This window comes from Papio anubis, chromosome 13 (genome assembly GCF_008728515.1).
Source record: "Papio anubis isolate 15944 chromosome 13, Panubis1.0, whole genome shotgun sequence".
Lineage (NCBI taxonomy): Eukaryota > Metazoa > Chordata > Mammalia > Primates > Cercopithecidae > Papio > Papio anubis.
In genome coordinates, this window is record NC_044988.1 from 52,109,598 (window position 1) to 52,134,515 (window position 24,918).

General features: G+C 39.5%; 1 long non-coding RNA gene across 3 annotated transcripts in view; it reads right to left on the reverse strand.

Annotated features, from left to right (window-relative positions):
- Positions 1–383: 383 nt before the first annotated feature.
- LOC103878288 overlaps positions 384–24,918 on the reverse strand; it is a 93,473-nt gene continuing 68,938 nt past the window's right edge. For all 3 annotated transcript variants that reach the window (XR_002517553.2, XR_004177891.1, XR_002517554.2), the window contains 4 exons: positions 15,838–16,157; positions 14,225–14,341; positions 13,739–13,838; positions 384–2,068 (listed from right to left, as the gene is read on the reverse strand). This is a non-coding gene — a long non-coding RNA (uncharacterized LOC103878288). The remainder of the gene's footprint in view (positions 2,069–13,738; positions 13,839–14,224; positions 14,342–15,837; positions 16,158–24,918) is intronic.

Sequence of the window (24,918 nt, forward strand, 5' to 3'; positions counted from 1 at the left end):
GGCCATGAGGACTCTGACTTTATGAATGAATAAAATATAAAATATAAAAGGGATTGAGGGGGCAACTTCACCTCTTCTGTCCCTTCTGCCATGAGGAAACACAGTGTTTGTCTCTTTTGTAGGATACAGCAACAAGGTGCCATCTTCAAAGCAGACAGCATCCCTCACCAGACACCAAACCTGCCAGCACGTTGATTTTGAACTTACTGGCCTCCAGAACTGTGAGCAATAAATTTCTGTTTATAGATTACCCAGTCTCTGGTATTTTGTTATAGCAGTACAAAGGGACTAAGACATCCCTGAATAATATTTCAGTGGTATAAGGCAAAATGTTTTATATATATATATATATATATATATATATATATATATATATATATATGGAAACAGACACATTATTTTACTCCAGTAGAAGAAAAGTAGTGTTACACAGGAAAGACTTTATGACATAGGCAGCAATTTATCTGGGTCTTCTGTGAAAGATAAGATGTCACGAGCTCAAGACAGGAATCTGGCAAAGGAATGTAGGAGATCAAGTGGAGGAAAAACTGAGAAATCTGATATTGCCCAGCTATAGGTTCCATGAGAGGAAATAGTGAAAAACAGTTCTGGAAAAGTCAGTGTGGATGATCTTGAATGGGCAAGCCAGGTAAAGCATTAGGCCTTTATTCTGCCAATAATTTGGAACCCTGAAAGGTTCTGAGCAAGAGATAGAATGATCCAACCTATCCTACTCTGGTACTATTGTGAAGTACACATTAAAATGGGGGGACATTAGAAGATACAAATATCTTTGCCTCAATTCACATGAGACCAAAAGGGGGCCCTATCAGGGTTCCAATACTAGGAATGTAGAGGTGGGGTGAAATGACATAGGTAGAAAATGGATAGAACGCAGTGAGTGACCGGATATGAAGGCTAGTCAGGGGCTGAAATCAAGAGCTATAATTAGGGTTTGAACCCAGCTGATTTGAAGGATGACAGAACTAAGCAAGACAGAGGAGACAGGAAGAGGAATTGGCATGGAAGGGAATATGGTAAATTTTGCACATGCTGAGCGTAAAAAAAGTTTTGATTTATTATTCAGAATGACATTTTCAGCAAACTCTTGGTAATGCGTAGTAGATCTAAAACACAGGAAGTAAATCCAAGGTGGAGACTCAGGAGTCAACAGCATAAGGAAGACAGAAATCAATAGAATGACCAATGGAGAGAGATGAGAGTCAAGGGCAGGAACCCAAAAGACCCTCAAGAAAGCACACTTAAAGAGACAAAGGAGTAATATTAAGATGGGCAGGAGAAGAACATGAATACAATGCCACATGATAAAGGGAATGAGAAACATTAACAAGTAGATTATGGCCAATAGTATCAAATCTCACAAAGACACAAAGGAAGATATGGGTTAGGACAAGACTATTAGTGAAGGTCCTGGTGGTCTTTGAGAGCAATTTTAACAGAGCTATGTGGGTTTTCGGCAGATTGAAAGAGGTTACAGAGAGAGAGAGAGCAGGAAGTGGAGGCAGGGAAAGTGTAGGCTACAACTTTTGGGAAGCAGACAGCCTGAGGCGCGTAGCCAACCATCTGGTTCTAAACTACCTTTCCAACTTTATCCACCATTTTGCTCCAAGAAATAATTTTCTCCATATTGCCTTGTCATGTGTCTATCACCTGACTACACCAGACTCATTCTGAATATTCTGTTTTCGCATCCTCTCTGTACCTTCAACCTCTCTGCTCATTAGAGGTTGCACATTGAGGCTTACACAGTCTGCCTTGTGTAAGACTCAGATCATGTCCTAACGTCTCATGAATCATTTTCCATTTATTCACCTTTACTGATTTCTCAGATCTCATAAAGGAACTAGTAGAATAACCTGGACTATGCATGCTTCATTTCTTTGTGGAGAACGTTATATTGCTATTAAAATAATCTGCATACAAAGCAAGGAGACTTAAGCCTCCCTATGAAACAGAAAGTAAAACTTATCTGCCTTTTACATTGTAGAAGTTCAGGCTCTGACAATGCAGTTGGGCAAGAGTTGAAGGTGGCCTGAAGGAGAGAATGCTGAAAGAAAAAAGATTCCCTCAGAAGTTGTGGAATGGAAAAATACAGACATAATTAGTTATAAAAATAATCAGAAGAAATAAACACAATTATACAATTATAAAATTTGATAGGCATAAGGAAGGAGGTGAGCTAAATCTTAAAATCATGTGGAGCGATAGATAATGCATAATGTTTACCAATAATGATAAAGTAGCTTACACATATATTTTAGTGCTGGAATCAAAACTAACAGAAGATCTAAAAATAGAAGTAGTTAAAAGTAGTTAAGTCTGGATAGAGAGTGGAAGCAGGGAGTGGGAGGGTCAGGGGACTTTAACAAACATATAGGCTGTTCTTTTAATATTTGCTTTGCTGTTAACATGCATATCTATTACTTTGACGATCAAACATAAATAAAATAATTTTGGTATACCCCTGTGACTGCAGTTGTCAGGCTGGACCACCTGGTTCAAATATTCATCTTTCACAAAATCCAGAGGAGTGCTTTGATGTGGGAATTTTTATTTGCAGTTCATTGTATTTAGCTTAAGCATAGCTAATATATGACAAATTTCAGTTTCCATAAAGTAAGATTCTCTTACCAACTTCTAACTCCTTTTTAGTAAGACATCGATAAACTCTAGCCCAATGTACCTAAGAATAATATCTGCTTGGTAATGTTTAAATGCCTGATGATCTTTTCCATTCCAACTCTGTTCTTAATCCACCAAAGGGCACACTAGCATATTGCTTTGTTGTATTAGAGTTCAGATTTTCAATTGCAAAACTTTTTCTCTGTCTATATCTGCAAGTGTTTAAAATTCAGGTTTTAAATCAGCAACACAGTCAATTACACCACGAAGCAAACTTTACTTTCCATCAATACCATTCGCAAAAAGCCTTTCTGTCTCACTTCCATCTCTGGGCATTTCTCTGCCCGGCTGCCCTGTGCTCTTTAGGCCACTGAGGTTGTGGGAGAAAAGTCTTCATTTGCAAGCTCTTTTGTGGGAAGTAGAGCTTCCTGGTTGTATCATAACTAGAAACTGGCCTCCTGTTGGGCTGCAATCTAGCATCCTTATGTTTCCTTTTTAATTTTCTAAACTACTCTCCCACCTGTAGCTTCCTAGACCTTTTCTGTTTGGTTATTTCATACCCTGTGCCACGCAAGTTTTATTTGGCACATCACAGCCATTCAAACATTTGTTCCATGTAGGTTAACTTGACAAAAATAGAGCACTAAGATACAGAAAACGACCAATGTGTCCCCCTGCCCCTGCCTGCCACCATGCCATTAAGTTATAATAGACTGACTTGGATTTTGGACCCTATTTCTTCTTGAAAATAAGGCAGAGTTTCCTAAGGTTGAGAAAGCATGTTTTAAAGAAAATAGAATGAAAAACAAGTCTACGTTACAGCATGAAAGAAGAATTTCAAAACGTGTTTAGTTTAAAACATCCAGTATGCCATTTGCTACAGTCTGAAAGGTCACTGGTTACTTATGCTTTATTATTTTGCTTGGTTTTATTTTTAATAATTTTGAGTCTGGAGGTCCTGCATTTCAAATCCTAAAACCAGTGGCAAAAGCAAGTAAGCACCTAGCCAAGGTAAGGCTTTAATATCTGACTGGTAGAAAGAGAGGCAGGAGGAAGACGGCAAAACAAGTCAGTGTAACACCGCTGTTTGCACAGGCAGCTGCAGAAGCAAAGAGCTGCAGATGTGGATGTCTGACCTTTAATCCAACAAGATTCTCACTAAGGATTGAAAGTAGATCATTTCAGTCTAGTAGGAAGGTTTTAGACAGATGTGCTGACAGAAGAAGAAAGTCTGGCATTAAATTGTATAGGTAGCTGCTGACCAGAAAAACACAGCTTCTAAGAAAAGAGCAAAACCATGAGGTCTCCTAATAATTTTTTGGCCACAGGGTTGGGAAACGAGATTGCAGATGTCCATATGGGACTACATTCTCAACAATTTAAGATTTGGCTTCAGTCACACATCCCAGGTGAATGTGTCCCTTCCAAGATTCAGGTATTGTCAATTTGATAGTAATAAGAGGTAAGGCCTTTAAGAGATGATTAGGCCACAAGACCTCCTCCTTTGTAAATATGATCAGGTTTCCTTACACAAGGGCTTGACAGAGGGAGATTGTCTCTTTTTGCCCTTCTGTCTTCTGCCCCGTGAGGACACGGTGTTTCCTGCTCCAGAGGATGCTGCATAAGACGTCATCTTGGAAGCAGAGAGCCACCCTCACCAAACAACTGTGGCACCTTGATTTTGTACTTCCCAGCCTTCAGAACTGTAAGAAAATAACTTTCTGTTCTTTATAAAGTATCCAGTCTCAGGTATTTGTTATAGCATCACGCAATGGACTAGAACAGTAATGAACACAGATCTAGTAACATATGATAATTTCTATCTCTGAAATTAGTACAGTTTACTTTTCTGTCTCAGGATGAATTATACCGTCATCAAAAAAAATAGCTTTAATGTAAACATAATTGACACTTCTCATATTGCTGTATGCTAGGCTCCGTGCAAAGACCTTACTTTCATGACCTCTTCTCAGATCAATACTGAAAGTAAATGAGTATCATTCCCATTTTAAAGACAAATGAAGGGTTAAGTAAGTCAATTAAGAGTTCTACATGTCCCCACTCCACAAAAGGAAGGACTCAAACCTAAACCTTTCAGATGATAAAACCAATGCTCTTTCAATTAAAAGCAAAATAGATTATACAGTAAGATAAATCTGAATTTGCCTCCTAGCTGTACCATTTACTAGCTATCTAACCTCAGGCGAGTCAATTTCTGGTAGTCTCACTATCCTTCTATTATGTAAAATGGGACTATTAGTCTACTTCTTGAGGGCATTCAATAAGATTAAATTAAATAAGATAATTTATCTTAAACATTTTACAAAGTAGCTGGTTCATGGTACTCAGTGAAAGACTAGACAAATATGTCTTTCCAATCTCCTTTTCTAAAGCAATCATAAGTATGAATTGTATTTTAATATTTTAACATAATTTTCAATTATTTCACTAATATTATTTGTGCATATACCTACATACACTACAAGTGTGAAAATAGGACAATAATGTAGAATCAATTCGAGAGAACTTAGCTTCCAATGAGTTGCCTAGAACATAGAGAGATGAGACTAATCAGTGAGATGCCTTTAAAGAAAAAGATGCAAAGACACAAGGAATTGGTTAAGAGGAAAATAAGGAACAAAGGAACAAATACTTGGCACGTTTTTAAAGAAAATTAGGAATTCAAATCCATCTGCTCAATTTCCAATAAAAATGTTTTAAAAAAATCAACAGAAGGCTATGTCCACTCTAATAGTTGGCTAAGAAGGAAATACAAACTGGAAATACTATCTGGCATTATGTAGCAGGCTGGAGTGGCACCAAAGGAATAAACATGTCCCCAAAAAATGAGGGTGGCTTGAGACAAACCCCAAGGAAATGCTGGAGCAGAGGAGAACAATCTAGGCTGTGGGAATGGGATTTGATATTTCCTTTTGAATACTGGACCCTACTTTTGTAAAATGTTGAATGAGGACTGGACTATATTCTGCCGTCTGATTTCCATATGCCTAATCACATGTCAGTTCCTTTAACTGCCAAGACCATAAGCCATCAATTGCCAGGGAGAAAAGTCAAAGAAGAGTCTTTTTTCTCTCCTGTATCTTTCAGTTAGAGCAGGCATAAAGGAACTGACTGCTATAATTCACTTTTTTGTCTGACAGAGAATAATGCTTCTTTTCTCAATGTCTCTTAATCCTTCCTAACTTGTAGAGAAAGGTTGGTGTACCATTTCTCACCAACATGTTAGAAAAAGTAGTCCCCCAAATTAAGAGAACCCCCATTCCTCAATGTCTTGATGATTTACAGTTTTTAAAAATTAATATACAATTTTTAGAGCAGTTTTAGGTTTATGGAAAAACTGAGCAGACTAAGTATCCCTTTCTCTTCCCTGGCATAGTTTTCCTATGTTAACATGTTGCAGTAGTGTAGCACATTTGTTCTAGTTGAACTGATAGTCACATTACTAACTAAAGTCTATAATTTACATTAGAGTTCACTCTCTGAATTGTACAGTTCTGTGGGTTTTGACAAATATATACTGTCATGTATCCACCATTACAGTATCATACAGAATAATTTTACTGCCCTAAAACTTCCCTGTGCTCCACCTATTTATCCCTTTCTCCCTTCAACCCGATTCTCTTAACCATCTCTATACTATGCCTTTTCCAGAGTGTCATATATTTGAAATCATACAGTATGTAGCCATTTCAGACTGGCTTCTTTCACTTAGGAATATGCATTGAAGGTTTATGTCATTTCATTAAAGTTTTTTTTTTAACAACTCTGCATAATAGAGTTGAGTAAGTCATATATACCTTAGTGTTGAAAAGTCAGCAAAATTACCTCTGGCATTTAGGCTACAGCAAGCCTAAAGCATAGCGACCTCCCAAGATGTTGCACATTTTCCCTCAGTTTCTATTTCACAGTGTAACAATTTCCCACCAGGAAAACCTTCTTCATATCTGCACTAAATTGCTGAAATCCTTTTAGATTTTAGTGAGGATTCAATAGGATAGAAATGTTCTCTTTTTCTCATTCAACAGACATTTATTAAGCACTTGTGTGCATTCAATAAATTGTGTGCCAGAGTTTGTGCTAGTAGCCACTAGAGGCGTAAAGATGAATAAAACCCAGTCCTTATTCTTAAAATCTAAAAGTCTTTGTTCCTTCTAATATCCTTTGCATTCTTCCAATTAAAGCATGTTTTGTCTTGACACTCTCCTTCCAGAGAAACTATTTAATACAATTACTCCTAGTTACCAAACATATCAAATCAAAAATTAATGCCAAGCATGGAAGGTGCTACCATATGAACTTAACTAACTGATCTTCCATTATTTCCCAAGTATGCTTATAATTGTCACAAATTGATGTGACAAGAATATCCTTTGTAAGGGGAGGTTTAAACCAAGGTTATGCTTTCGCTATCCATCTGCTAAGACATGCATGTTCCTATCTGGTGCCTGCCATCATCTTCTTGCAACTATAAAGCTTCTCCAGCTCTAAGTTCTTGGGTCACATTTGCCCCACTGCAAGCCACATGGGCAAACATTCTGCCACTCTACACTCCATACCATGAAGGGATGGGGACCCTCTGAAGCTGCCCACCCCTGCCTGGGCACCTCTTGTAGCTATTCTCACCTACCAGCCTAAACCATGCTGGCCACAGTTGCTTCTCTATGACTCTGTACCTTCCATGCCTGACTTTCTGGAAAGGAGGATACTTGGAAAGCAGAATTCCCACAACTGTTGGGAGGTTTATCTGTGCTTCAAGTTCGAAAAGTTAATTCTGAAACCCAAAATCTGAGCATTGCCTATTCTATCTTTCTACATACAGGCTATAGCAAACCGCAGGAGAAAAAAACAATGAAAACTTACTACTGCCTGAAAGGGGAACAAGGTAAATTTAGCAGAAAATACGGGGGAAAGAAGCATAGTTGTAATATTTCAAAACATGGTTCCCCCCATGATATGAGTAGAAAATTCTAGGTTTATCTCTGCTTTGGGTTAATTAAAAAGTGACCTTGCCAAATGATGGTCAGTTGGATATCTCTTATCACCCTTCAGTGGTATTACATGGTTTTTCCTGGAACTACAGATCTGCATTACTTGGTGGGGGAGGAGTGGGTGGATATATTTAGAAACATTCAATAATTAAAACCACTTTCTACTTACCTTCTGCAAACACATCTTAATGATAGAGTTTCCTTCAATTCCATTAAAGCACAGTTTTAATGAAATCTGTTATCTCAGCTTCTTTTAAGGAGATATGTTCCCAGTAATTCTATTTTAAGGGGGCTATCTTTTCTTTCTAATGCTTACAGAGAATACACACACACGCACACACAGACACACAGTTTGCTGTGATTTCTCCGAAAATAAATTAAGAAGTAATAAAAGAAAGGGAGTGGAGTTAGGCAAGAAAAAGCACCCAAGGGAAGCTGCTAGCTCTTTTCAAGTCCTCAGGAAAACAGCATAAACAAATATACCTTTTTAGCAGTGTAATCTTTAAATAACCTTAAAGAGTCATGATTCGCTTTCAAGAACAGCTCCTTGAACTTCCATCAAAGTTCCCATGGCCTTGCTGACGTCACCCTTCCAAGGAGACTGAGGTCATACCTCAAGATTTTTTCTGGAAATAGTCTGCACTTTATAGGAATGATTAATTTATGCAAAACTGCTTAATTACCTTGTGAAAAACACATAGACAGAAAATAGAGAAATAGTGCATCGACAGAGGAGCAATGTGGGTCATCTGCAATTCTTCATGTCCAAGACAACAACCTGCTTGTCAGGGAAGGGATGCTGTCCTAAAGATTTGTCAGATTGTGTTGGAACCTCCCTGAGATAGCAGGTGAACCCTAAGGGGATGTGGAGATTGGAGTTACAGGACCCAAAAGACGGCTTACTGCTGGCAATAGCAGTTGCTGGATTCTGTCAGTGGGTATAATCTGTTAATTCAATTTGTCCTGGCTTCAGCTTCCCTTTGGACTTTGAGATCTGCTAAAAGTTTATGAGAAAAAAAAAAGTGGGTAGCATTTGTTTTTCTTTATATTTTGTCTTCTAAACTCCCAGATGTCTATTGGTAGTAGTGGTAGTATTGGCAGCAGCAGTGGTAGTGCCGGCAGTAGTAATAGTCGTAAAAAGAACAGCAGCAACTAACAGTAATTATGTTTTATAAAATGAGCACATAAAATTCTTATATCAAATCTGAGATATAGCTATTTACAATGTTCTTCTACAAAGGAAGAAGCTAAGCCTCAAAAGGAGAGTGACTTATCTGCAATCATTCACATTAGTAAAGGGCAGAGCCAGAATTCAAGCCCAGACACTTGACTGTAATACCCTTAATGCTGTGCGATAATATATAAGACCATGAGATGAAAAGCCATTATCTCAGTCTCTGATTGAATACTATACAAAAGTAGTTGGTTGCTTCATTAATATTCTCCTTATAAAAACACACTCAACAAATGACACCATGGTGTTTCGCATTCTCTCCAAGGTTTTAGAAAACTCTGGCACAGAAGTTATAATTATTTAAAAAATTCCATAGGAGTTACCATCTTCTATTCACATTCAGCTAGATACAGATTTCTTTAACATACATTATTGACTACTAACAATGGGCACAGCACTATACTAACTGCTTCCACAAACACATTTTGATGTAATCCTAATAGCAGATAAGGGAGATTGCATTATTTCCACTTGCTAGATGAGGCAATGAAAGAAAAAGAAGATAGTCGTGCATCCGTTTAATTATTAATTTATTCAACCAATATATGAATATCTACTATATACCAGGTACCACTCTAGGTACTGGGGATGCAGGAATGAAACAACAGACCCTGCTTGACCAAGGTTTAAGTCAAGGTAAACACACACACACACACACACACACACACACAATTCAAAAAGATGTCAGGACATAATAAGTGCCATGAAGAAAAACTAAACAACATAAGGGATAAATATTGAGGTGGAGGTGACAGGGAGGCCCTTTTACATGGAAGGTCTCTCTGATGATGATAGTTAAACAGAAACATGAAGTGAAGGAGTAGGTATATGGGAAAAGAGCACTCTCACCAGAGACACATTTATCAAAACCGACTTCATGCCAGTACTGAGCTTGATTCCGTAAATATAAAGATTAACGAGGCATGGTCTTGGCCCACCAGGAGCTTTTGGTCTATTTGTGAAGACATATATAAATACATTATTATAGTATGATCAATACATGTTCAGGGCATTATGAGCAGGGTCAGGATTAGGACAAGGCAAGCAAACAACTTCCTTTTAAAAGCAGACAATACCAGCATGGCTGATTTTTGTCTTGTGCCTCAGGTTCCAGTATGGCTCTGCATGGCACTGATTATACGTACATACAGGAAAGGTTTCTTACCCTCTTTCTGGGGACCGGTGGTCCTGGAACCGATTACATCTGAGCTGAGCCCTAACTGATAGTAGCAGCTAATTTCAGTGTCTTGTCAGAGTCACAGAGCCCAGGAAGTATAGAACAAGGCTTCAAATACACATTTCCGTATTAAAGATCATGGCTATATCCACCTGATCAGCATTTCCTAAAGTATGTTTGCTGTGTTTGCAGAGCAGTGGATCCACAGGATATTAATAGGTATTACTGGAAAAACTGGTTTGGTGATCAAATAAGTTTGAGAACATTCAGCATATAAGAATTTTAACAGGCTTCTTTATTGAAGAACTTCTCAGAGACTTCATAAGCAAACAATACCCAACACTGAGAGAAGCATTTCTTCCTTCACAAGGACAATAGAGGAGCAAAGTGCAAGCAAACAACAATAATGCAACTATTGTTTATTGTATGTATTACAGGCCAGCACTTTACACATGCATACATACATGCTAAGTACAAACTATGCAACAGATAAATATGTGTGTGTGTGTGTGTGTGTGTGTGTACGTGTGATTTCATCTTTATAGTAACCCTGGGAGATAGTTGTTATTATTTCCATTTTGCAGTTGAAAAAACTGAAGGATTTAAAGACTCTAACAATTAGCCTGAAGTTATGCAGCTTGTATGTAGCAGACCCAAAGGCCTTGACCCCAAAGTTTGTGTTTTCTTAGACGCTATACTGCCACTCTGGAGTCTAGGTAATATTCAGAGACTGCATAAAAGCTAGCTGAAAGTATCTCTGGATTCAGGAATTTGAATAATAAACCAGAATAGTATTAATTCCAAATGATTTGGGAAACAAGCCTAGAGAACAAAATGAACTATGAAGATGCTGAAGTTTGCAAAGTTGATTTTGGTTTGGTTGTTTTCTGAGCCCAGTGTGTATCCAACTGTCTTGCAGGTTTCTGGTAATTATGAAAAACATACCGTTTTCTGAGTTTTTTTTTCATAGATAATACTGTTTTACTCATTTTTTTTTCATTCAACTGAGAGTGTATGCAACGATCCTCTGCATATTCTGAACCCAACAAGGCAAGGATCTGGGATTATGTCAGCCTTGCCTTCCAACCACATGACCGGTTGGGGTTGTCCTTTCTATAGCCACAAACAGTTAACCCAGTCAAATCTCTTCCATGCTCTCAGGGGCTGACTTACTAGCAGGAACTTCATGAGCAAAATGCATAAAAATACAAGATGAATATGAAAGGGAGACCCAGGTGGCAGATTCCATGCGTTATTTTTAGTTAGACCACCAAAATCTTTTTGCCCTCATAAACAGAACCTATCTGGATTCAGCCTTATTCCTTTGGAGAAGCTGATTAAATAAGAAAGGAGTTTTGCCACTAATAGGCAATGCCCAACGAAAATGAGGCTCTTGTGGCTCATCTCAAAAGGAATAGCTACAAGAAAGCACTGAATTTGCAAAGAAGTGAACCTCATAAATTGTGCACAAAAAGGTTTTGAAGATTCAGATAAAAAGCTCAGTTCCAGCATGACCATCTGTTATGTCCCCCTAAAAGAAGATAACTAGTAGTTTATAAAAGCAATAAAACAGTTCCAGAGCTCAAAGGCAATAGCAAGGACTTCCAGTTACAAATCAGGGAACATGCGGGCTGACATCCAACTGAGCATGCTTCCATTACCCCCCGCACTGCCTCTCCAGTCAGAAACAAAGATTCTTTTAGTTACTGGTGTCTGATCTACTCTTTTACTCTCTCAAAGGGATTATGATTGGGCATCAAACCTGCTGTCCCTCTTTCCTTCTGCTGATGTGCACTGCTTAATTTTTTTTAATCTGGCCACCTTTTCCATACACATATATCATCTTTGACCCCTTCCATCTCACTCTGCCTCAGCCTCTTCCAATTCTTATCCACTGTTCTTAGATCTCCACCCCCACCCCACCATTTGATTGAGTAGTAAGCCAAGACTGGAATCACATCCGGACTAGTCAGTATGAGAAGTTAATGATATACCTGGTCAAAAAGAAGAAAGTTTAACCATAAACCAGAGAAATCAACACCTGAAACTGAAACAAAGGGCTCCCATAGTTTCTCCCCCAGAGCCTCCTTCCCAGCTTCTTAATCAAGCTTTGCAGTCAAGAGTTTGGGCAAAGACTTGTGTTGCCTGGACTGTAATCTTGGCTCTGCACTTTCTGGATATCTGACCATGGGTGAGTTACTTGACCTTGAAATCCCTCAATTTCCTCACTGGTAAATTGTGCACAATAATGTACCTTCCTCTTGGGGTTGTTAGGATTAAATGAAATAACTTATTTAAAGTGTATAACAGAATGTGTCACACATTTTTAAGTCCACAATTAATGTTATTCATCATTATCAGCAGTAGCAGCAGCTACATCTTTCTCCAATTAAACTGTTATTTTTTTGCTCCTACCCTCCTTTTGTGGTAATTACTGACTGCAACTATTTTTTTCCTATTCTTTTATTATAAACACACACTGAAATTACTTAAATAATAATAGGAGCCTCACTTTGGCCAATGATAATGTTAGAGGAGGTAAAGCAAGGGGAAGACCCAGGCTAACTGCTGGGTACCTGGTTCAGGGCCTGACGTTCAGATCACAGGCTCTGCTTGAGGTCTGATTTTGTCAGCTTGCTAAGAATGGACCCATCTCTCAGGGGGGTACATTTGAATTAATCAAACTCAGGAAACATTTATAGAACTGCAACACCTATCTTTTAATTTACAATAATAAAATAAACATAATTATGACAGAGCTGTAATACTTGTGGCAACAAAACCGAGAAATGTCTCCCTGTAGACCTATATAAGAAGCCCAATTTTAACCAGAAGTTATTAGGCGAGTATGCAAATAAAACAAGAGTTCGCTGATTTTAGCCACACTCCCTAAAACGGGCTGATGCATCTATCTTCCAGAGAGATTGACCCTTCAGTCATCATTGGCTAAAGCTCCTTCTACAATATGTAGTACCACCTGGGGATGCTGCCAATGCTTGTTCAAGGGGCTAGTGTATCAGTTCTTCCAGGGCTAAGAACTGAGTTTCCATTCTTTAAGTAACATTCTTATAGGCCCCAAAGCTATTTTGCTTCTTAAAGGTAACTTTGCATATCTATGTTCTGATCAATTTTATACTAATTTTATAGTTGCACTCCCTAGGGGGAATTTTTTTTTTCCTGTATACATAAGCTCTTGGGCTGAACTTCAACATACTAACAGCATTTAGTATTTCCATTACTTTGCAGGGAAAATAGGCATGTGGGAAGATGGGGGCTACTGAAGGTCCAATTATGTATCATATTACTTTACAGGAAAATTAGCTTCAAGTTCCAAGTAAATAACTTTACAAATGTATCTGACACTTGCTCCCACACCCTCCATCTCTATTAATAAACTAGCATTGTGCTAACTTCATTTTTAAGCTAAAGAATTTCTATTTCTAACATATCTCTTCTCAATGATAAAGAGGTCATTATAATTTTTGGCATAAATGTGGCAAAAGAAAATGGGGACACTTGTACCACCTACACGATCTGCAAACCACAGTTAAGAGTTGTTAATAACATGAGAAATGTTTGAATTTAAAGGGTTAAGTGAAAGGAATCAAGATTAAAAGTAGTATATTCAGAATATGGGTAGTATAGCACAGAATGAAGCTTTGCTCTGAAACTTACTGCCTGGGGCAGATGCCTCACTCTGCCGTGTCTAATCAGATAAGCCAGTGATGTATCTTTTTGCTTCAGTTTCTTCATCTGGGAAATGGGAAGACCGTGCCTACATCATAGATTGTAATGAGGATGAAATGAGTTAGTATCAGTGAAGTATTTAGAACAGGGACTAGCACATAATAATCACTCAATAATTGTTAGCTCATTATCACCTCCACTATAAAAATACAATTAAAAAACTAGGGAGAATATATCCAAATATTATTATCTACCTCTGAAAAGGGCTTTCTTCCTCTTTATGGTGTCCTGTGCTTTCTCCAAATTTTGTATAATGCCCATATACGACTCAGATAATCAAAAAATATATAAACTTAAAAAAAAATCTCAGTTGGTAAATTTAACCTGAAATAACGTTTGCCCAAAAGCCCCTTTAATGATGCCATTTTAGATTTATAACTGCATTACTTTTCTACTGCTGCCATAACTACTTACCAAAAACACAGTGGCTTAAAATGATACAAATGCATTGTCTTACAGTTCCACAGGTCTGAAGTCTAACACATGTCTCAGTGTGCTAAAATCAAGGTATGAGCAGGGCTACGTTCCTTTCTGGAGATGGAAAACCACTGATCAGAGTTGCACTGCCTAAAATGGTAGCTGTAGCCATACATAGCTATTTAAACTAATTACAATTGAATAATATTACAACTTCAGCTCTTCCATCACTCTGGGCACACTTTGAGCTCAGTCGCCACGTGTGGCCAGTGGCTTCAGAATGGGACAGCACAGATGCAAAACACTCTAATCACTGCAGAAAGTATGGACAGTGCTGAGTTAGAGATGTGACTCATACGGACTTCCTCACTGGCATTCTTGTGCTTCAGTGGCCTGCGTTATCTTTTCAGATACAAGTGGGTTCAAGTCAATCTCCCGTTTAAAATTCTTCTCTGGTCTCTATTGCTCGTAACATTTTCCCAACATTTTAAAGCTATATAATTCAAACCAAATCTTATATATAAATCATAAAATATAGCTGCTCTAGTTATAACTCTAGTAGGGGCTTCAAGACCTCCATTCCACTGCAAACCTCTGAGCACTTTGATACTATCTGTCTAAAGACAAAGTGAAACTCCTTAGCATGGCATAAAAAACTGTTCTTCATCTAGTCCCAGCCCCTTCGCTCTTCCCCAGAGACCACTCCACTATTCCCTTTCACCCTTCTGTAACTTCATCCATGAAATCCCCTCTACTGCAATGTCTTTCTCTCTTCACTTTTTCTTTTTTCTTTCTTTTTTGTTTTTTTGAGACCGAGTCTCACTCTTGTCGCCCAGGCTGGAGTGCAGTGGCGCGATCTTGGCTCACTGCAACCTCCACCTCCCGGGTTCAAGCGATTCTTGTGCCTCAGCCTCCTGAAGAGCTGAGATTACAGGTGCATGCCACCATGCCCAGATAATTTTTGTTATTTTTAGTAGAGATGGGGTTTCACCATAATTGGCCGGGCTGGTCTCGAACTCCTAACCTTAAGTGATCTGCCCACGTTGGCCTCCCAAGTACTGGGATTGCAGGCATGAGCCACCGCACCTGGGCTTTTTCTTTCTTTTCTACCTACAAAACTTCTCCTTAGCCTTCAACCTCTAACTCCATGTTCGCCACAGGGAAAAGCCTCCTGATGGAGAATTTTCACTCAGGCCAGGTGCTCTCATACTGAGAGCAATCACATAGACTTTTAAGGACTTTTCTGTGAATCCCCAAAATTGTCTGCATAATTTTATGTGTAGGTACATTTAGAAGGTAGATGCTCTCTGGTTTTCCTACAATTGTTAACTGGCCAGTGACTCCAAAAGTTTAGGAACAGTGCCAGAGAAATTTCAGGGTTCAAACAGGAGTCCTTTCAGCACTTTATGATTCCTCTTTTCATCTCAGTTTCCGAACATACCTTATTATTTTTAAATTTCCTTACACAAATACAGTCATGCACTGCATAGTGATGTTTTGGTCAATAATGGACTGAATGTAAAATGGTGGTCCCGTAAGATTATAATACCGTATTTTTACTGTACCTTTTCTATCTTGAGATAGGTTTAGATACACAAATAAATACTTACCATTGTGTCATAGTTGCTCACAGTATTGAGTACAGTAACATGTTGTACAGGTTTGTAACCTAGGAGCAATAGGCTACACCATAGAGCCTAGGTATGTAGTAGGCATATATCGTCTAGCTTTGTGTAAGGACACTCCATGATATTCGCACAATGATGAAACTGCCTCATGATGCGTTTCTCAGAATGTATCCCTGTCTTTAGGTGACACAGGACTGTGTATATAGTCAGTTCTGCAGTCTCATCTTCAGGATAGAAGCATATGCCCCATTCTGGTTCATTCTCTCATGACGTAGAATGCCAGGTACTCCAAAATATGCTCTCTACAAGAAAAAAGAAAAGAAAAAAAAGGGTAAGGCAGTGCACATTGCTGAACTAGGAAAATCGTTCTACCATTATTAATTCAACTCTGTATACTTTAGAAGACACTACTAACAGCATTTACAGAGCTCTTCCACGTGCCAGGTACAGTGCTACGTGGTTACATATAGTATCTTAATTAAGCCTCAAATCCCTTGAGAAGTAAGTATTATCTCAATTTTTACAGATGAGAAAACAGGCTTAAGTTACATAGCTAGTAAATGGCACACTGGGATTTGAGCCCAGGCCATCCAATAAGTGGGTACTGAATTCACTGCATTCTTGTAGTGTTCCTAGTTCTACCTGAATAATCACTGTAAAAGATCTCTCTTAAAGTGATATTTGTGACTGTCTAAACTTAAAGATCCCGAGGAAAAGTGTGAAGATGTTAGCTGAAATGTTAAAATCATTCCCTTTTCAAATGGAGGCAAAGGCTAGCATTATATAGTGACTATATGTTAGAGAAAAACATACCATGAATCTACAAATCAGTGTGTCACTCACTGACTATATTTCTCTAGGGAAGTTCCTTAAACTCTCAGTGCACAGTTTCCTGATATGCATAATGGGGGTCAGAAAAATACTTGGTTCTTGAAAATAAATTAAATAACATAGGTAAGATGGTTAATTTTAGGTGTCTACTTGACTGGGCTAAAAGGTGTCCAGATAGCTGGTAAAACATTATTTTGGGGGCTGTCTGTGAGGGTGTTTTTGGGAGATATTGGCATTTGAATGGACAGACTGAGTAACGATCACTCTCCCCAATGTGGGTGGGCATCATCCAATCCTTTGAGGGCCCAAGTGGAGCAAAAAAGCAGAGGAAGGGTGAATTTGCTCTCTTAAGTTGGCTTGTGACATCCATCTTCTGCCCTGGCACATTGGCATTCCTGGTTCTGGGGCCTTTGGACTCAGACTGAATCACACTACTGGCTTCCCTCGTCCTCTAGCCTGCCAAAGGCAAATTGTAGGACTTTTCAGCCTCCAGAATTGTGTGAGCCAATTCCTATAATAAATTTCCTCATAGACAGATAGATGGATAGGCAGGCAGACAGACAGAGCCTACTGATGGTGTTTCTCTAGAGAAACCTAATGCAATGATGAAACACATGTTAGTAATGATCATTATTGTTGCTGGAAAACATGTCTGAGATGGAAGAATGTTCTTTCTGATTTATTGGTCTTCCTAAGTGAGCTAACATAGCTGAGCTCAGGGTTGTTAAGACTACCTGCTCTTCTGCTCTTGTCTAAGAAGGAAATGAATCAGAGAGATAAGACTCCTGCTTCACATGTAAGAGTTTTATGGGATAGTGACCAGTGATAAATGTGTTATTCTCTAACTATCAGGAGTTGGAGGGAAGCAGGAAGATGAGACAATTAAAAATACGCGCCCCTAAACAGATTGGGGCTACTGCAGCTGGCTTACATCCAGCTCATCAGAATGATATCTTAGATCTAGCTCTGCTCCTCCCGCTCTCTCCAGGACCGGGCACACAAACCCAACCAAATGAACTCTGGTCCACAAAGAGACACTAACATTATGTCTGTCATAACCACATCTGCTCCAGGAAATATTTCATGACCCATAAAAGTCCTCCATCTTGGGGGCCAGGAAGGGAAAGTGCAATGGCTAAGTGACAAATTTCTCTTTTGGTTTGCAGCCACGTCTTAGTCAGTCTGGCTGCTATAACATGCATTTCTTATAATTCTGGAGTCTGGAAGTCTAGATCAGGGTACCAGGTTCTTGGTGAGGGTCGTTTTCCTGGTTTAAAGATGGCCCCTCTTTATTGCTGTACCCTCACATGATGTATGTGTGGAGATACACACACACACACACACACACACACACACACACACACACAGAGAGAGACAGAGACAGAGACAGAGACAAAGAAAGCACATGAGCTCTGGCATCTTTATCTTTTTATAAAGGCATTAATCCCATTCATGAGGCCTCTGACCTCATGACCTAATTACCTCCCAAAGGCCATACTGCTAAACACATTGAGAACTTAGGCTTCAACATACAAATTTTGAAAGGTACAAACATTCACTCCACAGCAAGCCATGAAACCAAAAATGCTCTTATATTCTGGTTTTACACATAGAGTATTAAAGACAGCTTCGTGCACATGAACCACACAGGATAACAGAAGTTGAAGTGTGTGGTTTTGACTTGTAAAGTTATTCCATACAAGACATTTTGCTATTTTTTGAGTTAAAGCAAGGCTATCCTATAATTTTCAATGAAGAATTTTGCATACTTCTATTAATGCTTGACATTCTAAAGCCACGAAACACACTTTCCATTCTTCCACAGTCTCCCCAACTGTCTACTTGCTGTCCCTTAAACATACTGAACTCATTCCTGACTCCAAAATTTAGCACCTTAGTGTTCCATTCCCCATGTGAAACAATTTTATCTTTGCATATTCAAACTTATCTAACCTTCACATTTTGTCCCAAGCCCCATCTTATATTTAGATGTTAAGACCTCTCCAATTCCTGCCATCTCCAGTCACTTTGCTTACAACTGTGTATATTCCAAAACAGTTAATGTATTCTATGTGCCAGGAAGTGTGCTGGGCACTGGAGATGCAGCAGTGAACAAAACAGATGAGTGGTAAACAAGGCAGAGGAACAATCAGACAAAAATTGAAAAGATATTTGTATAGCAAAAGGCATTATGGCAAGATTACCAAGACAGACTATCAGAATGAGAAGAGATCTCACCAGGTTTCCTGAGACCTGGGGTGATGCTAGATTGGGTCAGACCTCACTGTGAGCTGTCCTGGGAAAGAATCAAGGTTTGAGACTAGTAGTTACCACCACCCAATGCAGTGTAGATAGAAATAAACCAGTACACACACAGTGTATTGTGGGTAAGTCTGGAGTTATGCAAAGCCTATCCTCTCCTCTCAAGATTTAGTGTACTGTATCATTAATGACACACTTCTTTGCCTCCTTTATAAAATGAACAGGTCTTTTTAAGTTCTGGTAGTTATGGCTCTTTCAATATATCATATCAATGCTACCTTTCGTCAAGCAGCATAAAGTGAATTTTGAAGTGTTTTATTCTGATGATGTCCCTTGAAAGATATCCACTTGTTAAGTATCTCTCATGTAATTTTCCATCTAAAGTCCATCATCTGTAGACAGAAGTGAGGACAGCACAGTTGGAAAGACGCCTAAAGCTGTTATTTTAAACAAATAGCTAGTTACAAGTGCTGGTGAGGGAGAGCTTTTCCATTTGTCTTTTCATACACAGACTAGCTTGTCACTGCAGCATTTGTGTCCCTAATCTGATTAGCTAGAGGGGTGTCCAGAAATCCCCTAGCTATAATAGCCACTTGCAAACTCCAAATACATCAAAACAATGATTAATAAAATATATCTATAAGCGTGTTTACAGTCGCAGGGGGTTAAGAGAGAAATGAAATAGCAGCTATTGCAAACTCCTTTCCCCTGGAATTCATAATTTATTTACCTTGTCTGTCCTGTTCCCGGTGTGGCTACAATCAATTGCATTCAATGTCAACTTGTAGTACAACAGTCTACTGTGCCTGCACTTCTAGCTCTATACACTAAAAATTCTATGAACACTTTCAAGAAAACATCAGCATCTGCATGTGAGTTATCCAGGTGAAATATAATTGTTACTAGAAAACGATATGGGGGCCTAATCTTCCCTGTAAAAGTGTCCTTAAAGAGGAGTATATTAATCAGGGTAGGCTAAGTGAGGAAAGAACCCCAAAACCTCAATGACTTAATATAATCAATAATTAGTTCTCATATATGCCAAATGTAATGTGGATATTCCTGGTCTGGCTGTTCTCCTGTGTGGCTATCCTCTAAGCACAAACTAAGGGATCCAGGTTCCTTCCAACTTTTACTGCTTGCAACTGCAACATGACATGCCACTATTTTCCTGGAATAATATGAGTGTAGGCACGGCCTGCCAAAAATTGAACCACCTCTTCCAAAGTAACACACAATAATTTAGGTTCACATTAAACAAGCCAGAAATAGTCAAAGGCCTCACTTTGATTCAAGAGCCTTGGGAGATGTAAACCCAGCTCAATGGCATTCAACCTCATGGAAAGGGAATGCCAAGTTGCTGGTGATCAGCTCGCCATCTCTGTCCTGAGGACCTAATGTAGACATCTGTTTTTAAAAACACACACACACGATCTACCAATCTCAACGCCTACCAATCCTCCAGGAGATTACCAGTGCATGGCTCCTAAGTCCTCACAGTGATACAGTCCTGGTTTAAAGGCAGGGGCTTAGGAGGCCAACAAATCTAGATTCAAATTCTAACCCATCACTTAGCAGTGGTGTGACCTTGTGCAGATAACATATCCCTTCTCTGCTTCACCTGAACAATGGAGATAATCGTCATATTTTATTCACAGGGTTGTTGTGAAAATTAAATGATGGGGCCTGTCAATAAAGATACCCCCAAAATGAGAACAAAGGTTATTTAATTAGAACTTGATTTAACAAGGAGTCAGCCACTGTCAATTGCATTTGGCAGAGTCAAAGTCAGGCAGGGAATGAGAAAACTTTATAATGAAAAAAGGGAAGGCGTCAGGTGTGCTTTGATTGGAGGCTGCTGGCATGGGGAAGCTGGAGACGGGCTAACCGGGAGCAGACATCTTAAGAGATTGGCTGGCGAACAATATTGGACTTTCTCTGCTTGATCCTGAGTGGTAAGTGGCAAAAATTAGGGGAGCAGACAGTCACTAACCAAGTCCTGACAATAACGGGATGATGCTACAGAAGTTGTGGTTTGGTGTCCCGGGTTGGTGGCTGTGCAGTTTGTGAGTCAGTGTTCTGACGTCACACATGGTCTGGCCTTTGTCCCTCTGCATGTTGAGTCTCTCATGAGCTACTATTTTTTCCAAATTGGATGGTGGGTCTACTCTTCTTTCACACAGACAAAGGTGACCTTCCCAGTTCTCCACTCCTATGGAAGAACTTTAATCAGAATTTTTATGTTCTTAGGCCCTCCTGTTAAGGGATGAGAGGCAAGAAAAATACAAGACAATAGCTTTAAATTCTGTGCCGTCTGGCAAAGCCAGGTCTACCACTAAGCTACACTGCACAGAGCAAATCTCTCCATAGCCAGGTGAAGCCACTATTAAAGAGTAATAGTGTGCTCTACAGTGCTGTGAATGAACGGGTTTTCCAGGATGCTGGAGAGCTGAGGGCAGAGAAAGACTGCTCAGAAATGCCTACACACCGATTGCCTTTTCCCCCAGGTGAGAAAGGAATGCTCTGACCTGACTTTGGTTCAACAACCAGCAGAGCCTAAAGTCTGCAAATATCTCCTTGAAGAATTAAGTACAGAGATGTTATTGATGTGTAGATTCGTTATAAATAGTGATGAAAGGCACAATATAAAGTGACTCTGACCCAGCAGAAACTTGAGCTTCTCGGATCCTGCAAGACCTTACCTTACATGGATAATGTTACCAGTAGCTACATGTCCCCACCTCGCCCATTAGAGACTCTGGGGTCCAAGTGAAACGGCAGGAAGATATTCTGCAGCTGCTTTTGCTCTGTGTAGTCATATCACTTCTGCTAAGTTTCTGTATCCTTGACTAAGCCTCAGACTTACTCTGTGTGTGTGTGTGTGTGTGTGTGCACGCACACTTGCACTCCAGGGTTTGGATAGACCACTTGAAATTATGTAGGTGTCCTGGCTCAGACCACAGGTGGTGGCCAGTCTCAGCCAAAGGCCTCAAAAGAGATGTGTAGCACATTCGAAGAAAGCAACCAGGACAAAGCAAGACTTAAATAAATGACACATGAGAATGAATAGTTAAAGAATGAAAGGAAGGAAGGAACTGGGGATGTTAAACCTGGAAAAACTGAGTTCCTGCTAATAGCACCATCCAAAAATTGAATGTGTTTTCCCTGGATTGGCAGGAGGCAAACTAGTTAAGTCTCTATCCCTGGACATATTTGAGCAAATATAACAATACTATGTTTGAAATGTTAATTGACTCCTTCTGCCCACCTCTAAGACTTTTCTTTGCCCTGGTAGCCCTCGATTATTTACAAGCAGCCAAGTTGCCAGTCCTCATTGCCTCTGGGAAGGGATGAGCACAAAGCAGAGGAAAATGGAGCCCTTTCTTACCTTTGTATTCCAAAGCCTAGACTCTTCAGGGAATGAGAAGGGGGAAAAAATCTCCTACTACACTAGAAACCAAAATCCTGCTCTGAGGTAGAAGTTGAAGACAGCCTTAGAGGTTTTTGAACTCAGAGTCTGTGAAGCTCAGGATGACAGCATTTACCTGGAGAGACCCTGTAGGCAAGAACAAAGTCAACATTTGCAAATGGTCCAAATTTCCTTGGAACAAGGTCCATACATTGCCTGTGCCTCAGGGTGCTGCATTCTGACTGCTTCAGTACTTCAAGTACACGGATGCCTGCCTGGGAGGCAAGAAGCATGAGAGGGGCAAGACTTCGCACAGCCCCTGGAAGACTCGCCTCATGAAGGAAACTCACTCCCACTACAGCCTCACAACAGCTCAGATGCTTTAGACTTCAGAGATTAAAGGGTTGAGTGGAACACTAAGCACCTAGCAAGATGAATTTGGTGATAAAAGACCTAACTACTACCCTTCGGCAGAGTTGAAGAGACCAATCCCACATCCCCCAGGGCCAGGAAAGTAGAAAATTTCACACAGACTGAATGATCACTTGGCATGGGGTTATGTAGAGGAAATCAGATTAGGAGTCTGTGTTAGTTGGGGTTCTCCAGAGAAACAGAACCAATAGTGCATGTGTGGGGGTGTGTGTGTAAAGGGACTTATTACAAAGAACTTGCTCATGTGATTATGAATGCTGAAAAGTCCTAAGAGCTGCAGGGTGAGTCGGCAAGCTCAGAGACCCAGAGGAAATGAGGATATAGTTACAGTCTTAGTTCAAAGGCCTGTGAATCAGAAGAGCTGATGGTGTAGTTCCAGTCGGAAGGTCAGCAGGTTCAAGACTCAGGAAGAGCTGATGTTTCAGTTCAAGTCCAAGTTGTAACGCAGTCAAGCAGGAGGAAGTCTCTCTTACTTGGGGGAGGGTGAGGTTTTTTTTGTTCTATTACAGGCCTTCAACTGCTTGGATGAGGCCCATCTACGTTAGAGGACAATCTGCTTTCTTCAGTCTATAGATTCAAATACTAATCTCTTCCAGAAATACCCTCACAGACACGCCCAGAGTAATGTCTGACCAACTTTCTGGGTACTCTGTGGCCTAGTCAAGTTGACTTGTAAAATTAACCATGAACAGGGTCTCAATGGGATGATAATGAAGTCCTTTCCAAACATAGATCTAGGGTGTTTTATCAGGAGGGGATACAGTCATCCAGAACTTGGAATAAAAGAAAAAGCACTGGGGAAGGCTTATTTATGTTTGCCTTATATTGCTGATATTTCTTTTAGGAATAGTTCAGTGTAGCCAGTCTGTGTTGATCTTCAGTGGAGCATCCAGCTATGGCATAGGTGCTTTGCACAGTTTTGTAGTTAAATCCATGTTATTTATCTAGCATAAAACCTATTTTTTAGAGACATAAATAGCAAAAATTTTCCAAGGCTATAAAAATTGTCCTTCCAACTTTCCTGATCTTCTGGACCCAGTCAAGTCAGTACAACGTGGTGATTAAAATCACATGTTCTAGAATATACAGGCCCAGATTCAAACCCCGGCTCTGCCAAGACATTCACAATGAACTTCAGCAAATTATTTAAAATGTTTGAACCTCAGTTTCCACATCTACAAACGTGAAGATAGTGACACTGCTTACACTTATTAAATCAGAAGGTGCCAGTAAATAATTTAGCACTGTATTTGCCACAGGCCAAATGCTTAAGATGTATTAGAAGTGGTTATAATACCTTGGATGGAGTTCTTTAAAATGTGCTCCCAGCATTGCCCTGAAATCTTTTAAAAAAACTCTTCCTCTACTTATCCTTTCTCTTCCTCTTGGATCTCATAACTTAACTATCCACAACAACTACCACGGATTTTCAAGGTCAGCAGATTTCTGGCTGAAATACTGGATGACAATTTCTCCAGAAACCCAGGAAGCCTATTTACGATGGGCAGGTATTTGACTTGCATGCCAGAAAGGTGGAAACCAGAGAACAAAGATAAATAATCCTATTTCCTCCTTCAAATTAAAGCTGTGTGTGCACGCATGTGCACCAGAAAATACTGACTTAATCAGAAGCATTCAATTAAGATTAGAAAGAGTCAAATACAGCCTCAGCAGCCTCAGAACTGAGGCAAGCACAGTAAACAAGCAGTTATTTCTACAAAATCCAACCTCATGACAATGTTCAGTATCACTGATGTGTGGATATGAGCAATTCCAGAAAGTAGAATACTTGTACCATTTGACAATAATGCAAATGTTCTCTCCTTTACTATGTTGCTTCACCTCTAGCTGTGAGTCCAGAATTTTTCAGAGAGAAGATAAGATGTTGCCTTGACTACTTTTAAAGATAGATTTCTAGATGCAAATACATTTCTAGATGCAAATTTTCAGTCACATAAAAAAAAAAACAAAACAAAAAACGGCAGGTCAGCCCTAGTCTATTATTATTTTAAACTACACTGGTTTCAACCAATGGTTTCAAGAGGTAGATGACTTTGAGAGGATAGTTTCTTTAGAGAAAGTTTCACAGACATAATCAGTCAAGGAGATACCACATGACTGAATTGTCC